We start from the raw sequence: 17,253 nt of genomic DNA, 5'->3' as shown, positions 1-17,253 counted from the left end.
GTTTTTTTTTTCCTTCGTTTTTATCTCTTTCTTTCTTTTCACATGACTAAATATTGGCTGAGTTACAAATATAAGCTGTAGGACCATAAATCTCACTAATTGGAGGGCAAGGGCGGCATTGGAAGTGAGGGAGTGAGCGTGGAGGTGAGGAAGGCGGCGTTCGAAGCGAGGGAGTGAGCCCGGAAGAAGGAAGAAGAAAGAGATAAAAACGAAGGAAAAAAAATAACAGAAAAAATGAAGGAAAAAAAATAATAGAAAAAATAACAGAAAAAACGAAGGAAAAAAAATAACAGAAAAAACGAAGGAAAAAAAATAACAGAAAAAACGAAGGAAAAAAAAATAACAGAAAAAAAGAAGGAAAAAAAATAATAGAAAAAAATAACAGAAAAAAAAATTATTAAAAAAAAAAACTGAGGGCATAATGGACATTTTGGTGTCAAAAATTGACGTCGTGTACTGATAGTGGGTCGAGTTTCAGATTTCGTGTACCGAAATGTTTGGTTTGGAACTTTATGTATAAGAATTATTAGTGCCATTTACTTGGTGTACTGTTTGCGAAATTTTCCCTAAAATTTGTGTTTGCTTACATGACATGACACATAGGATTTGAGGCCACAAATCTTAGGCCTCATTGAGGTCCTATATCATTACCCTAAATAATATACTTATATTAGGCTGAAATCCAGCTCAGCTAATAAATTTATGTGTGATAGGTATATGATCAAATTCAAATTCTCAAAGGGAAATTTTTAACAACAGTACACAACAAATGAGTGACTCCGAAGTTCGGTACATTTTCTTTCAAACAAATCAAAACGGTACATGAACTTCTAATCCCGACCCACTTTTAGTACATGACGTCAATAACACCGTTAACTTTATGTAATTATTCATTTTTCAAAGGGTAATTTAGTATTTCACCTCTCTCTCTCTGCCATGGCCACTCCAGAACTGGAGGACGAAGCCCACCTCACATTTCTGCTTTACACATTGGTAAAGTGTATTGTAGAGAGATGGGTCAACTGAGAAAAACATCTTTTATTCGTAAAACCATAGATTCAGAGGCTCGATTGGCCCAATTCTTATATTGAACACAATCCTGTTTGTTTTTACGCTTCGGTTTTTTTTACGCCCAATTCGACTCCTCCTTGATTTCAAGTTTTTCCGGATCTTAAGTTACGGTCTTGGGTTTGTTCTCTCTCCATCAAATTTTCAAACCCAACAAAATCAAAAAATGGATTCATCGCAAATACGAAAAATCGGGCTCAACCTCCCAACCAGGATGTCCGAGTCGACTATGCGACTCAACTCGTTCTCTAGCTTGTTCTAGGATATCTCAAGTCTCTCGTCACTGTCGAAGACCTCGACGTGCAGCGACGGATTCATACCATGTCGATCGTCAGTGAAGGAGTGCGGGAATGACAAGAACGAGGTTGCTGAGATTTGAACTTTTCGGGTTTGATTTGTCGCCGATGAAGGACAACAGGAATGAGACTTATCAGAGGCTACTAAGGTCGGAGTTTCCAGTCTGATTTCGATTCATTTTCTTCTCCTGCAGGTGGAGGAGGACATGTAGTGTGGGGGGAGGGAGAGAGGGAGGGAGAGAGAGAGAGAGAGAGAGAGAGAGAGAGAGAGAGAGAGAGAGAGAGAGAGAGAGAGAGAGAGAGAGAGAGAGAGAGAGAGAGAGAGAGAGAGAGAGAGAGTATCAATTCTTGAAAAGACATATTTGCCCTTACAAGAGAGAGAGAGAGAGAACGAGCTGATTCCCTTCTTTTTCTTTTTGTCTTTTTTATCAATCCTTGAAAAGACACATTTGCCCTTACAAATTTGACCAAAATCACATTGACTAACGGTGAATATAACGACATGTACATATCTTCGATCGAGATTACAATTTCATGTACCGTTTTAATTTGTTTGAAAGAAAATGTACTAAACTTCGGAGTCACCCATTTATCGTGTACTGTTGTTAAAAATTTTCCATTCTCAAAATATTCCTCTTTGAATGTATGACTGATGTTTGATAGCAAATCTTCAATTTGTTACTATACATGCTAGTATGCATTTTTTTTTTTTTAAATGGGAAACATAAACAGATTAAGTATGTATTTCTTTCAAAATTAATGCTATGAATATATGGCATCTTCTCAAATGTTTTCTTTTCTTCCCCTTTGTTTTGCTTCAACCCTTCCCATGTTGTGGTATAAATACATGCATTCTGAAGTTTCTCCATAGCATTATTCTTATAACCAAGAAAAAACAAGCTGTTAGCAGTTTCTCTTGAGCAATACAGATGGCTAAACTAGGAGCTGTTTCAATGGTTCTCTTGGTGCTTCTCATGTTGTGCATCGGTTTGTTTCTAACTATATGTGTGTGTGTGTGTGTGTTGTGATTACATGGTGTTTAAATAACCAACTTGTTGTGTACGTGTATAGTTTTCCTCAACTCTAAACTTGTTTTGGTCTTCCAAGTTTTGTAAACTAATGAAATGCACTGGTAGATATTACACTTGGTAAACACACTTCATCTTCTTATACAACAGATTACTTTTCACTGTCTTACTCGCAATCTAATCCAAAAGAAATATCAGTCTATCTTTACCTATTTATACATGTACATATATGTGTGTGTATTATAGTTTTGCAAATAGTTATTAGATATTGGAATTTTCGTTTGGACATTCGATTTTGTGGTAGTGCGTGATGCATTTTAATTTTTGTTGTTCTTGGATTTGTATAAAAAAGAATAGTATTGATTATCTAGATTTGACAAATACTCCAAACTTCACCAAATAGAATAAAGCTTTTAGGCAAGACTTTATGGTCATATAATGATGATGAATTAATACTTTATGATTCAGATTTCCAAGCAACAAAAGCTCAATCGAAATGCTGCAAAGACCATCCTGAACTTGGAGAATGTACTCCTGGCATAAATGATAGGCATGGCTCGGAAACTTTACCAGATGGTAATTGTTGGACATATTGCATAAATGCTTTGTGCGATGCAGGTAAATGCAGTGATCAGCACAAGTGCCATTGTGTCTGCTGATTGGCTATGTCATATTCTCTTGCTATTGTTCGTTGATCCTATCTACTATTGTATTCCGAATACTATCAGTTGCCAACACATATCATTTAATAAGTAGCTAAATAAAATATCCGTTGTATCCAAACATTTTGTATGTATCTCTTTGTATTTGAAAATTCCATTCATGGGATCAAATACACAAGTTATTGAATAACAGAGTAGAATAAAGAGAGAATTATGAGATAAGTCTTTTACATATCATTGATGCTTTACACTGATGGCACTCTATATATAAATAAATTTTTTTTTTCCAATTTTTAAGGTGAGAAACCATAAGAAATTTAATCCCAACAATATTTCGGAGAAAATTAATGTTGTAATTTTTTTTGCCAATTTTCAAGGTGAGAAACCATAAGAAATTTAATCCCAAACAATATTTCGGAGAAAAATTAATGTTGTAATTTTACATATGTTCATTTTTTTTTAAGAAGAAGATAAACTTTTATTCATTAACTGGAAATAATACAACCATGGGATTGACCCAAAACATTCTCCCTAACCTCCTTAGCAGAAGATGAAAAACAAGAAGTACTCAAATCCCTAATTGATAAACCGGCTAAGTCTTATCATTGTCGATAAGTGATATGAGCCAATTAGACCCATCCTCTAACCAAACTATACGCCCATTAGCTCGGGCTACATAATTTGCAATTGCATGGGCAACCATATTCCCCTCACGACGGACATGGTGTATGGTGTTGATGTTAAGTAGAGCCATAGTATGTTGAATATCCTCTACAATACCTCTTTCAGCAGCAAAAAAACTATCCTTGGAGTTGATCAATTGTATAGCCTCCATACTGTCAGATTCCAGTTCCACTACCACGTTCCTCAATCTTTGTTCAACTACCAACTCCAAACCCAACCTTAATTGCAGATAATTCAGACACCATTTCTGTCAAGGGTTTACGATATGAGGTAAGGGTTTTCAGGGTTTTAGTTGAGACTCAAACCCGAATTCAAGTTGATCGGTTCAAACAAAGTAACCAACCCCAAACCTGTTATGAAGGAAACAGGTTAGGTTCGGGTTCACACAATTTCGTTGCTAAGAGCAAGTTCACCTGTTGGGTCACCAGGTCACATACTATTCACTGCTTTTTAGTGTTTATTTCCACTCTCTGGGTCACGGGCACAGTTTCCAATAAGACCTGGGTCACCAGGTCAGCTTGCAGGTCACCAGGGTGACCCAGAAAGTGACCCAAGGCACGAAATACACTGTGCCCGTGACCCAAAGAGTGAAAATACACATAAAAAGCAATGAATAGTAGGTGACCTGGTGACCCACGGGTGAACTTGCTCTAAGGTTTGTAAAGGGGGGATGTGGTCAAATCTAGAGTTCTGCGGTTAAACTTTGAGATCCTATTTGGTGTGTTGGTGTAATCGAGTAGTGTCTAGAACTAGTATTTTGGGGTTTTCTATTCCCGCTTGTGGGGACATTATTTTCTTCTTTTATGGCGATGAAAAGATATACAAGATTAGAAAGAAAGACTCCAAACATGTCAAAAAAAAAAAACAAACAACAAGCCCCAATAGCCTTAACAAGACTCAGCCTAGGTGCAAATTCAACTGTGAGTTGCATCGGGGTCGCAACATTAGATGGGTAAACACACACACACACACACACACACACACACATATATATATATAGACTTTATTTATTAATGGAGAAATAACACCTCAGTCAAGTACATAATGTAGCTAATAAGGACTACTATAAATCCATACGTGAAAGTCAGGAAACATAAGCGCACGTTTAGCTACGCTGTCTGATTACAATCACATGGAGAGAATAAACATCTAATACATGAAAATCTAGGAACAGATGGGTAAATATTGATTTGTTGAATTATGTATATATATATCTGTTAACGTTAGTGACCGAGGGGTCTCTAGTTAGCTTTAGAGAGAGAGAGAGAGAGAGAGCGACACAAGCAAAGTATAGTGGTTCACCTCCCGCCTTAGCGGGAGACTACGTCCACTTGAATGTGTACTAGTGTGTCGAGCCTTGCGGCCTAACAAGATTACAAGAGATGTAATGGGATGTGTGGAGTTGTGGGAGGAGGCATTCCTTTTATAGGTGAAGGAGTGCTCTTCCTTTACATTTTCTTAGATGTGGGACAAGAACTCACTATTCTAGTATAGAAATGCATATTGTGGAGGCAACTTGGCAAGGCCGGAAAGGTGGCTTCCCGGCGACGGATTTGCGACTTCCGGATACCGTAGCGTAGCTTGAACATAGGGCTACAAGATGCAAGTAGCGGTTGGGCCTCACCATGGCTTGTGGGTGTCCCAAAGAGGGTGTTACTTATGCTTGGTGATGTAGTAAATACTCCATATTGTTGGAGGTATGTACAAGTCCCCGAAGTCCCCAAGTAAGAGGAGCTTCTTGGTTGGGGAGTTATAAACATGAAGTCACCAAGCATAAGTAACCGGGTGGCCCGGAGCCCCTACAAGTCCCCGAACTCCGTAAGCAAGAAGGGACTCGTTAACCTGCACAACAAAGGCAAAAAACAGGCATATGTAGAATGCTCGTTGCATTGGGCAACAAATGTGAGTTGTATTGATATGCGTTGGCATATATGAACGTAGGGGGTGCGTGATACATGGTCGTGTGAGCGTATGGATTGCATATTGTTAACGTTAGTGATCCGTGGGATCTCTAGTTAGCTTTAGAGAGAGAGAGAGAGAACGACACAAGAAGTATAATGGTTCATTTCCCGCCTTAGCGGGAAACTACGTCCACTTGAATGTTTAACTAGTGTGTTCGAGCCTTGCGGCCCAAAGGGATTACAAAAGATGTAATGGGATGTTGTTCTAAGTGGGAAGGAGTCTCCTTTTATAGGGGAAGGAGGCTCCCTCATTTACATTTTCTTAGATGTGGGACTCAAAGTTACTATTCTAGTCTAGAAAAGCATATTGTGGAGGCAACTTGGCAATGCCGGAAAGGTGGCTTCCCGGTGACGGATTTGCGACTTCCGGATACCGTAGCGTAGCTTGAACATAAGGCTACAAGATGCAAGTCTCGGTTGGGCCTCACCATGGCTTGTGAATGTCCCAAAGAGGGTGTTACTTATGCTTGGTGATGTAGCAAATCCTCCATGCATAGTGAGAGGTATCTACAAGTCCCTGAAGTCCCCGAGTAAGAGGAGCTTCTTGGTTGGGGAGTTATAAACATGAAGTTACCAAGCATAAGTAAGCAGGCGGCACGGAGCCCCTACAAGTCCCCCGTAAGCAAGAAGGGACCCATTTAATCCTGCACAATAAGATAAAAAAGAAAACGCGCATATGTAGAATGCTTGTTGTATTGGTTATTGTTCGTATTAATGGAATGCGAAAAGAATTCGATTTGTAGTGAGCAACAAATGGTAGAAGAATTCAATATTCCATTAATGTGTATGAACATGTAAAATGTTGGTAGTTGTATATGTGGATCTTATGGCCATATAACACGCACAATAGAGAGTGGCAAGTGTAATGGGTGTCCAAAGTAATTTTGTGGGAGTAGTCCCGGTGACATCGTATGAAGCGTTTGTGAACTTAGGGCTTAAGTAAAACATGTTGGACATGATCGAGCAAGTTGGGTTGTTCGAGCAAGTTGGGTGTAGTTGAGTGTGTAGGCGCTGTGCGAGCATGCGAGGCGTGGCCCAAGCGCAAGTCATGGCCATACTCAATACCCAAGCGAGTCGTAACCCGAGCAAGTCGTTTATCCGAGCATGTTTTAGTAAGTCGTAAGTGTCACAAGCTTCTAGATGAGTGTCACATATTTATTTGATTGAGTTGCAATTAAGTAGTAGCATGGCATATGTGTATAGCATGTACTTGTAGTAAAGTTGCTAATAACATGTTGTAGGCATGCTTAGAAGTAGTAAAAGCATGGCATTGGCATGGCACTAGCTCAAATTGAAAGAGCGTAAAGGAAGATATAGTTACTTATCTTATGCCAATTTGGAGCGAGTTGGAGTTGGAATTGATTAAGTGCCCAAATTATGTTGGAGTTGTCTTAGCCTCGCTAGCAGAGGAATATGTCGCCGCGGGACTTGCTATCGGAAAATGTCGCCGCTGGATCCGCTAGCGGAAAATGTCGCCGCGGACACGCTGGCGGAAGATGTCACAGCCGGACTCGCTTAGCGGAAAATGTCGCCGCTGGACTCGCTGGACTCGCTAGCCTCGCTAGAGGAATATGTCGTCGCGGACATGCTGGCGGAAGATGTCGCCGCCGGACTCGCTTAGCGGAAAATGTCACCGCCGGACATGCCAGCCTCGCTGGAGGAATATGTCGCCGCAGACTCGCTAGCGGAAAATGTCACTGCTGGACCCGCTAGCGGAAAATGTCTCCGCTGGACCCGCTAGCGGAAAATTTCTCCGCCGGACTCGCTTAGCGGAAAATGTCGCCGCTAGACATGCTGGCGGAAGATGTCGCCGCTGGACCCGCTAGCGGAAAATGTCACCGCCGGACATGCCAGCCTCGCTGGAGGAATATGTCGCCGCGGACTCGCTGGCGGAAGCTGTCGCCGCCGGACTCGCTAGCGGAAAATGTCACCGCCGGACATGCTAGCCTCGCTGGAGGAGTATGTCGCCGCAGACACGCTGGCGGAAGTTGGCGCCGCCGGACTCGCTAGCGGAAAATGTCACCGCCGGACATGCTAGCCTCGCTGAAGGAATATGTCGCCGCGGACACGCTGGCGGAAGCTGTCGCCGCCGGACTTGCTTAGCGGAAGATGTCGCCGCTGGACATGCTTGCCTCGCTGGAGGAATATGTTGACTAGAGTTGGTCGGCGTTGACCGGTGTTTGATCAGCGTTGACTATGCTTTATGGGCGTTAACTGGATGCCAACGGGCCAAAGTTCATGGTACGTGACGAAGCCTTTTTGTTGGCTTCCCACAGACGGCGCCAATGTTAACGTTAGTGATCCGTGGGATCTCTAGTTAGCTTTAGAGAGAGAGAGAGAGAACGACACAAGAAGTATAGTGGTTCATTTCCCGCCTTAGCGGGAAACTACGTCCACTTGAATGTTTAACTAGTGTGTTCGAGCCTTGCGGCCCAAAGGGATTACAAAAGATGTAATGGGATGTTGTTCTAAGTGGGAAGAAGTCTCCTTTTATAGGGGAAGGAGGCTCCCCCATTTACATTTTCTTAGATGTGGGACTCAAAGTCACTATTCTAGTTTAGAAAAGCATATTGTGGAGGCAACTTGGCAAGGCCGGAAAGGTGGCTTCCCGGCGACGGATTTGCGACTTCCGGATACCGTAGCGTAGCTTGAACATAAGGCTACAAGATGCAAGTCTCGGTTGGGCCTCACCATGGCTTGTGGATGTCCCAAAGAGGGTGTTACTTATGCTTGGTGATGTAGCAAATCCTCCATGCATAGTGAGAGGTATCTACACATATGATAAATGTGTGACGCGCGCAAGGAGACGAACGAAGTCGAGTTTGACGGGGTTACACTCGTGAGATGTAAGTTGCATGAGTGCCGCGAAGGTATGCATTTGTAACGTACTCATGAACGATGACCGCGCGTACGGTTTGTGTCTGTTTGGTTTTCGGTCGTATTAATGGAACGCGAAAAGAATTTGATTTGTCGCGGTCGGTAAACGACAAATGGTAGAAAAATTCAATGTTCCATTAACGTGTGGTGTGTCGAGTAGTCATGAGCTTAAAGCTCGAGGATTGTCGGGAAGGCATGAGCGGAAAGCTCGTGAGCGGGAAACTCGGGGTTGCTGGGAAGGCATGAGCGGGAAGCTCAAGGGTTGCCGGGAAGGCATGAGCGGAAGCTCGTGGGTTGCCGGGGAGGTATGAGCGGGAAGCTCAAGGGTTGCCGGGAAGGCATGAGCGGAAGCTCGTGGGTTGCCGGGGAGGCATGAGCGGAGGCTCAAGGGTTGCCGGGGAGGCATGAGCGGAGGCTCAAGGGTTGCCGGGGAGGCATGAGCGGGAAGCTCGTGGGTGCCGGGAAGGATTGAGCGGAAGCTCGGGGTGCCGGGAAGGCATGAGAGGGAAGCTCGTGAGCGGAAGCTCGTGGGTGCCGGGAAGGCATGAGCGGAAGCTCGGGGGTGCCGGGAAGGCATGAGCGGGAAGCTCGTGGGTGCCGGGAAGGCATGAGCGGAAAGCTCGTGAGCGGAAGCTCGTGGTGCCGGGAAGGCATGAGCGGTAAGCTCATGAGCGGAAGCTCGTGGTGCCGGGAAGGCCTGAGCGGTGAGCTCGTGAGCGGAAGCTCGTGGTGCCGGGAAGGCGTGAGCGGTGAGCTCGTGAGCGGAAGTTCAAGGGTGCCGCGAAGGCATGAGCGGAAGCTCGTGGGTGCCGGGAAGGCGTGAGTGGTGAGCTCGTGAGCGGAAGCTCAAGGGTGCCGCGAAGGCATGAGCGGAAGCTCGGGGTGCCGGGAAGGCATGAGCGGTAAGCTCGTGGTGCCGGGAAGGCGTGAGCGGTGAGCTCGTGAGCGGAAGATCAAGGGTACCGCGAAGGCATGAGCGAAAGCTCGACGGTGCCGGGAATGCACGAGGGCGAAAGTCGGCGGTGCCGCTGAGGTGAGAGCGAAAAGTTCGCGGTGCCGCTGAGGCACGAGTGCGAAAAGTTCAGCTGTGTCGCTGAGGCGAGAGCGTGAAAGCTCGGCGGTGCCGCTGAGGCACGAGAGCGAAAAGCTCGGCGGCGCATTAACGGGTAGCTCGAGGTGATGCCCTGAGGCATGAGCGTGACCGTTGCTAATTATGCTGGTCTGTATGTACAAGTCCCCGAAGTCCCCAGTCAAGGAGGGTGTTCTTGCGGGTTGATACCAAAGCGTAGCTTTATGCCGTATATCAAGCATAATTAGTGCGAGTGCGTCGTCCATCTAGAATTGGTTGGAGCAAACGCTTTTGCCCTTTCGGGTGGGCCCCTGCCAGGCCCTGCGAGGAGTCCCCCACTCCTGGCTATAGACCTCTGGATGGTCAAAAAATTGTTTGATGAGGGGAGCTGCGCGGAGCAGAAGGTGTTGGGTAGCGAGCCCAATCTTTGGTACCCAAGCGTCGGGGTTAACTGCCGGATGAATGGCTGCCGTAGGCTGTGTTAACTAGTCCCTTTACTATTTCTCGGAGGAGAAGCTTGACTGCAATGCCGCGTAGCGGTCATTGTCATTATGAGGCGTTGCCTTACCGTTTGGTGGTTAGTCATAGAACATAGACTCGTAAAGTTTATACTTGTATGAAACATGACAAACAAATAGAGCAAGTAATAATATTTTGTTCGAGTGTCCCATGTTTATTTAATTGAGTTGCAATTAAAATAGAAGCATGGCACGTGTATAGCATGTACTTGTAGTAAAGTTGCTAATAATATGTTGTAGGCATACTTAGAAGTAGTAAAAGCATGTGAAGGCGTAGCAATAGCTATAATTGCACAAGCGTAAAAGATAAGATAGTGACTTATCTTATGCCGACTTGGAGGCTAGTGGAGTTGGCCGAGCATGACGGTCCCTTGCTCCGGCGAAGCACCTTAGTCGAAGAATGATGATCTCGTTGATTAAAACGGTGCTTGTGCCTCGTCAACATAAGATAAGGTAAATGATTAGGACCTTTATCCATATGATTAAATTGATTAAATATGGTCAATGAAGTTTTAATGCACACATTAATTTGAGAATGTCACGGTGGAGAGCATAGTGATATTGCTTCACATATATATATGGCATTGGGTGACACATACACACAATCATTATAAGCATGTGTAGATGCAAATTTGGATCATATTTGAATTAAGTGAAGCCAACAACGAGATGTGATTCTATTGCATGTGATCATGATACATTGAGCTTAAATAGGCATAAGAGTCACTTACAGACGAAGTACAATTGTGTCAAAGCATGCATGAGTACTTGTTGCTAGAATGCTAGCTCGTAAATATAATTATATTAGAGCTTGTGCATGTAAAATGCACTTTCAGATTATGAGCAATTGTCAACGACCACAAACTCATGGTAAAGTAAAGTTTATATAGTGGTGGTGTTGATTGAAACACTATTTGAATACTTGAGGTAAGCAATTAAGCATTGTCATGTTGACAACCTACTTCGGCACATATACCTGGATGATCACATGCATGACATATGCAAAATTTAGACTGGAATCCACTTATAGCAGGCATATATTAATCTCAACTATATATAATTATATATGTGTAATATAATTATATGTGTATGTGTCGAGAGTTAATGGAAGTGGTGCCATTGATATCAATATATCAATAGACAAATGCTAATAAACAAATGTTATTTGGGTATGTTATGGCATTGCTAACATATTTATATTAATATTCAGCCGGTGATGGGCTTGAACATGGCATCATAAATATAGTAAATATATATGTGAGGCTTGTGATGCAAATGTTATTTGCACTAATACGACAAGTATTGGTATAAGGAGCACATGGGCAATGCCTTATAATAGGGTGCCTGTGAGATAGTGGTATAGCTGTCAGTAATTTATTAGGCTTGCTTCTGCAATGACAGAGGGCCTTGCACCAGATACTGGAGATAAAAGTTGACTTATCTGGTGGCGTGAACGCAGAGGTTGTCCACAAACTTGTTGAATGACTCATATTCAAGTCACGAGCAACATCACTCGAGCGTTTGAATGGTTTCAGGAACTGCCATTTTCGGGAGCTGAGGTAAGTTAGCGGGTGCCGGAGTCTCTAGACGAGTCTGCCGGTGGGTTTTGGAGGTGATGGGTGTACTGAGCAATTTTCGACTGGGCGTGCAGCTGCATGAGTGGTGCTTGACAGTGTGAGGCTTGAGTGGTCGCTAGCTTTACTGGAACTTTGGACAGCGGAGCTCTGGTGAGCGGGTTTTTGGACAGTGGAGCTCTAGTCAGCGGAGCTAAGCTGTGCTAGAGGTGCTGGTTGGCGGTGCAAGGCCGCCGGACATCTGTGGAGCCCAAGCCTGGCAGTGGAGTCCAGCGGAGATGGTGCTAGCGGAGCACTCGACGGAGTTGGGCGGAGCGAAGCCGCTGGCTAAGTTCGGCGGAGGTTTTGCCGCTGATAGTGTTGGGTGGAAGATGCCGGCGCTAATGCCGGTGCTGGCAGGCTGGTAGTGCTTAGCGGAGGAAGAGTTCGGCGGAGCGGAGCCGCTGGCTAAGTTCGGCGGAGGAAACTTTGGTCAGCGCTGGATGCTTGACCAGCTGGGAAGGCTCTGTCCAGCGGTGGTGGAAGCCTTGGTCGGCGGAGCGGGACCTTGGGTGTGATAGGTGACCGGAGGCGGGAGTTTGTGCGGTCAGTTGTGGTTTGCGGTGGTCTGACCGGTCTGACCGCTTGAAGCGATGCCGCTGATGCCATGATGATGATGAAGGGCTTGTGCTTTTTGGTAGTCCTTGGCGGTGTGCGTCGAACCCTCTGGTGGTTTGGTGAGACAGAGAGCAAGCTTGATTGGCGGAGTGGTAGCTTTGTTTGGCTGTGAGGCTTAGCGGTGCAAGCTCTTGGCGGAGAGGCTCAGCGGAGGCATGGAGCCCGTCATGTGCAAGTGACCGAAGAAGAAGATTGGGAGTTTGATGACGAACGCTGGCGGACAAAGCAGGCGGAGCTGCTGGTCGTCATCCTCATGTTTTGTTGTTGGGTGCCCATAGTGAATTTCTGGGTGTCCACAGTAAATAGGCAATTTTTTTTTTTTGAGTGCAGCGTTGACCAACCGTTGACTGGCCTTGATGGGCGTTGACCGGCTCCGCCGGGCGTTGATTGACTCCGCTAGGCGTTGACCGACCCCGCCGGGCGTTGACCAACCATCTCCAGCGTTGACTAAGCATTGACCGGCCCTTATTTGATGTTGAACGAGCGTTGACTCGACACTTTCGGGTCAAAGTTCGTGGTAGGTGACGAAGCCTTTGCGTTGGCTTCCCACAGACGGCGCAACATGTCAAAAAAAAAAAAAACAAACAACAAGCCCCAATAGCCTTAACAAGACTCAGCCTAGGTGCAAATTCAACAGTGAGTTGCATCGGGGTCGCAACATTAGATGGGTAAACACGCACACACACACACACACATATATATATAGACTTTATTTATTAATGGAGGAATAACACCTCAGTCAAGTACATAATGTAGCTAATAAGGACTACTATAAATCCATACGTGAAAGTCATGAAACATAAGCGCACGTTTAGCTACGCTGTCTGATTACAATCACATGGAGAGAATAAACATCTAATACATGAAAATCTAGGAACAGATGGGTAAATATTGATTTGTTGAATTATGTATATATATATCGTAATACAAACTTACGAAAATGGACACTAATTCAATAGTTACACTGATCACAACTGTCCCTTTTGTTTCACCATCTCCGATAGGAATCCTTTCCCATAAAAAAAAATAAAAAAAAAAAACAAAAAAAAAACGTAGAAACCCAAAATGAATTCCAGATGGCGAAGCGTGAGAGTTGTAACAAATTCAATGCTGCAAACCTCCAATATCTCATACATTCTCTTCATGTTAAGCGTAGGTGAACCTGATTTAGTTTTCTAATATCACAAACTCTAATGTTTTACATCTCTGATGAATCATCTTCACTACTCCTTCAATAACAACGTCATCTCTCAACTCTTTCATCATTCTTAAACACCTCATATTCACCATAAGAAGAATTACATAATGATTAGAATGTTGGATTGTTCAGTTTACACAATTGTGGGTTTGAAAAAAAAGATATATTAAAAATATGGTAGTGTTTGTGTAATGAACTGGATTTTCATATTAATTTCTTGTATTTTTCTTGAAATTAATAAATGTCCTAGTTAGTACAAATTGTGGGTTCGATGCTTTATTCTTATTTTTAATCGAGAAATAAAAATTAGTTCGGACAATTTAAAATGCTCGAAATGCTCGATTTAGAAATCGACTATTTATATGTTAGGATTTTGAGAAAACTCCCTTCATAAAAGTCGTAGAGCGCGTCGATACGAGTTTGTGCATATGCCGAACGAAAAAATCGGAGCTCGTATGAAGAAGTTATCGCATTCGGAAAAAATTTATTTTTTGATAAAAGGACGAAAGTTTTCAGAAATTACTGAAAAGCCCAGATTTCCAAATTTGGAAACCCGAGCTCTGTTCTCTCTCCTCCCTACAAAAATTGCATTTTTCTTCTTCTTCCGGCCATATCTTCCTTCTCCGGCCACCTTTGGATGAGCAACCACCGGCGTTGGCTTAGTCTCTTCCTTGCGCAACAATCTATGGTGGCTTTGCGGCCTATCTACGCCACTACACGGCGCTGCAGCACAAACCCGATCCAACTTGCAATTTAAGTCAACGCCGATTTCTTCCTCCTCCGGCCACCATAGCTCGAGCCACCTAGCTTTCCAGAACCCCCCGAAGACCGTGATCATGCTTCTAGAAGGATCCGAGCTGAAGTGAGCCGTGGACAGAGAAATCAAGCTCGCCGGAAAACTGGGATTATTCTGATTTCAGTGGCTTGCGAGGTAGTTTTCGACCCTTTATGCTTTGATTTAGGCTTGATGCTAGTTGAGGAAGTTGTTGGGCATGTTGAGAGGAAGAGTTTTGATGTGATCATATTTTCCTATATTTCTATGCCTCTTAATCTTGACTTTTATGTTTAGTTCTCCTTATTTATGATTCATTTACATCTTTTAGTGTTTTTGTAGGTTTATCTCATAAAGAGAAGAAGAGAAGCTAATATGAGCTAACTAGGATTGAAACGTGCTTTGCAATCTTGAGTCATCAGAATCTACTAGTGCAGAACGTCCAACTTCTCCGAATTATTGGGAGTTACCCAGATCGAATCAGATAATAATCCTTATATCATTGGAAAGCTACGGATGTCTACTTTATGTAGAATTTTACTGATCTTGATTTCGATACTTTTGAAGTCAGTTATGATCGTTTGAGTGAAGATAGGTCAGAACAGAAAACCTGCTCGGAAATTTACAAATATTCGTGGAGAACTCAAGTTCCGCGGCACAAGATCGTCAATCCTAATGTTTCAAGGAAGTTAATTCAGATGAGGATTCAATGAGGAACTTATTCCTACTTCTATTGAAGATATTTCAAGCTTTTCCCATTCTAAATCAAGAAAGGAATCTAATCTCAAGTCTTACAAGGAAACTTGAAGCCAAAGATGTGTAGGAATCTTCCCTATATAAGGGAGCACAAATTTCACATGAGGAGGGAGTCTCGGGAGCACAATGTATGTTGGTATACACATACCTCCCAGGCATAAGTATCGGAAGCACAAGACTCGTATCGCCAATGCAGAAGTAATGAAAGCTCCTAGGTGAGGGTCTCGATACCCCTCGGGGCGATATCGAGAACCCCAAACATCCCACACCGAAAGAAACAGAACCAGGCTCCCACAAGTCTGCTACATTAAGGTCATCTCCAACAACCCAAAGAGGTAAATGTTTACTATCGCTTTCCATTATCATTATCTTATAACGATACTGACTTAGGCATCGGAGCGTTGAAGGCCGGCACACCCGGTCTTCTCTCTGACCTTTGTCTGTTTTGCAGATAAGCGAGACTGATAGCGATAGTGACAGACCAACTCATCCAGTGATTCAGCTAGACCAGACCAGTCTCGAGATAGCTGAAACAGTTGGCTCTAGAAGGAGTCCCCTCGCTCCTTGCTGGCAAAACAACACTCCTAGAATGGTTACTAGCACTCCCGATACCAATACTGACAATCCGCCCCACGAGGCAGCGGCCTGCGAGGTCTAGCGCATGCTCGAATTCTTGAGCCCGAACACCTAGGCACGTTCGGTCATGACCACTGACGCAACCATCGTACTCGAGGTCGAACGCGCCGCGGCCGCGGCAGCTCGCCAAAAGATCGAGAATATGACAAACCAGAATCGTATCCTCTGAGACACACTCCAGCGGCGTGTCGCAAGCAACGAAGCGTTAGACAGGGCCCGTCAACAGGAGACCCCGATACCAACCATTGGTGGTGTCCCGACACCTGGAGCAGTCCTCATTACGGACCAAGCACCGGTCTCGCTGGCACTTTCGTGCCACCAAGCGCAACAACCTCTAGAAGCCCCACGGGCCCCACTCCAGGCAACACTAGCACATGATCGCAAGTGATTTACCTAAACTCCCCTCTTTTCCCCAATCAGCTCGGCACAGCGCCAGCACCGCAGCACGTACTCGATACAGTGGGAGCGTCGGGCACAAACGCAGCTACAACAACCAACATACCTCCACCCGACCCCAACACTCAATTGTTGCTCCAGATGAGCGAGACTATCGCCGCCCTGCAGGCGCGGATTGAAAGCGCAGAGAGCAGAACCGGTTGGCAACCAATCATAGCTGGATTCCAGGGAAAGATGGGACCATTAACTCCCCGGATACAGGCCGAGAAGTGCCCACCGGAGGCTAAACCCTTCAAGATCGAGAAGTATAATGGCACTTGAGACCCATACCACCACTTGGAAGTCTTCCAATCGCTCATACATGGAACCCGATACATGGACGCAGTGGCATGTCACGCGTTCGAGGAAACCCTGACGGATGAAGCCTTGCGCTAGTTCCTTAACCTCCCCGCTAATTCCATCGATAGCTTCCAGGAGCTTGGGGACAAATTCCTCTGCCGATTCATTCTGTGCGGCAGTGGCTATCACAAGACGCCTGACTTGTTTAGGCTCAAGCAACGGCCAAATGAGCGATTACTAGACTTTGTTCGCCGATGGCAAAAGCAAGCCACATAGTGCCGCTCCCTTGACTCAGCCCTAGCGGCATCGGCATTCAAGCAAGCCCTCCAGCCGGGATACTTCCTATTGCAAATCAACACCAATACCCTTGCGACATATGATGACCTCCTTGACGCAGCCACCGCTTTTGCGCAGGCCGAGTACGATACCTTTGGACGCGACACCAACACCAATACACACCCAATCAATGTACCTCAACTCAACAACCCCGTCGGGACCACCGACAACAGGAACAAGGACACCAACAAAGACAAGCTCGCCCAACACAATGACAGAACCCCACGAGAGTGACCAGGCTACAACGATAAAACGGACAAACAATACGGGAAGAGCCCCGAGAAGCCAAAGTACAACTCATCAGGCAGCCGGTATCGCGATTCACCATATGGCGGTACCCGATACAGGGAAAACCAGAAATACGAGGCACCCCGATACGAAATTTACACCGCACTCACCGCTTCATATGAAGAAATTTGGAATAAC

This window comes from Rosa rugosa, chromosome 5, assembly GCF_958449725.1.
Source record: "Rosa rugosa chromosome 5, drRosRugo1.1, whole genome shotgun sequence".
In the NCBI taxonomy this organism is placed as follows: domain Eukaryota; kingdom Viridiplantae; phylum Streptophyta; class Magnoliopsida; order Rosales; family Rosaceae; genus Rosa; species Rosa rugosa.
The sequence above is the reverse complement of the archived record's forward strand: the minus strand, read 5'-3'. Positions refer to the sequence as shown.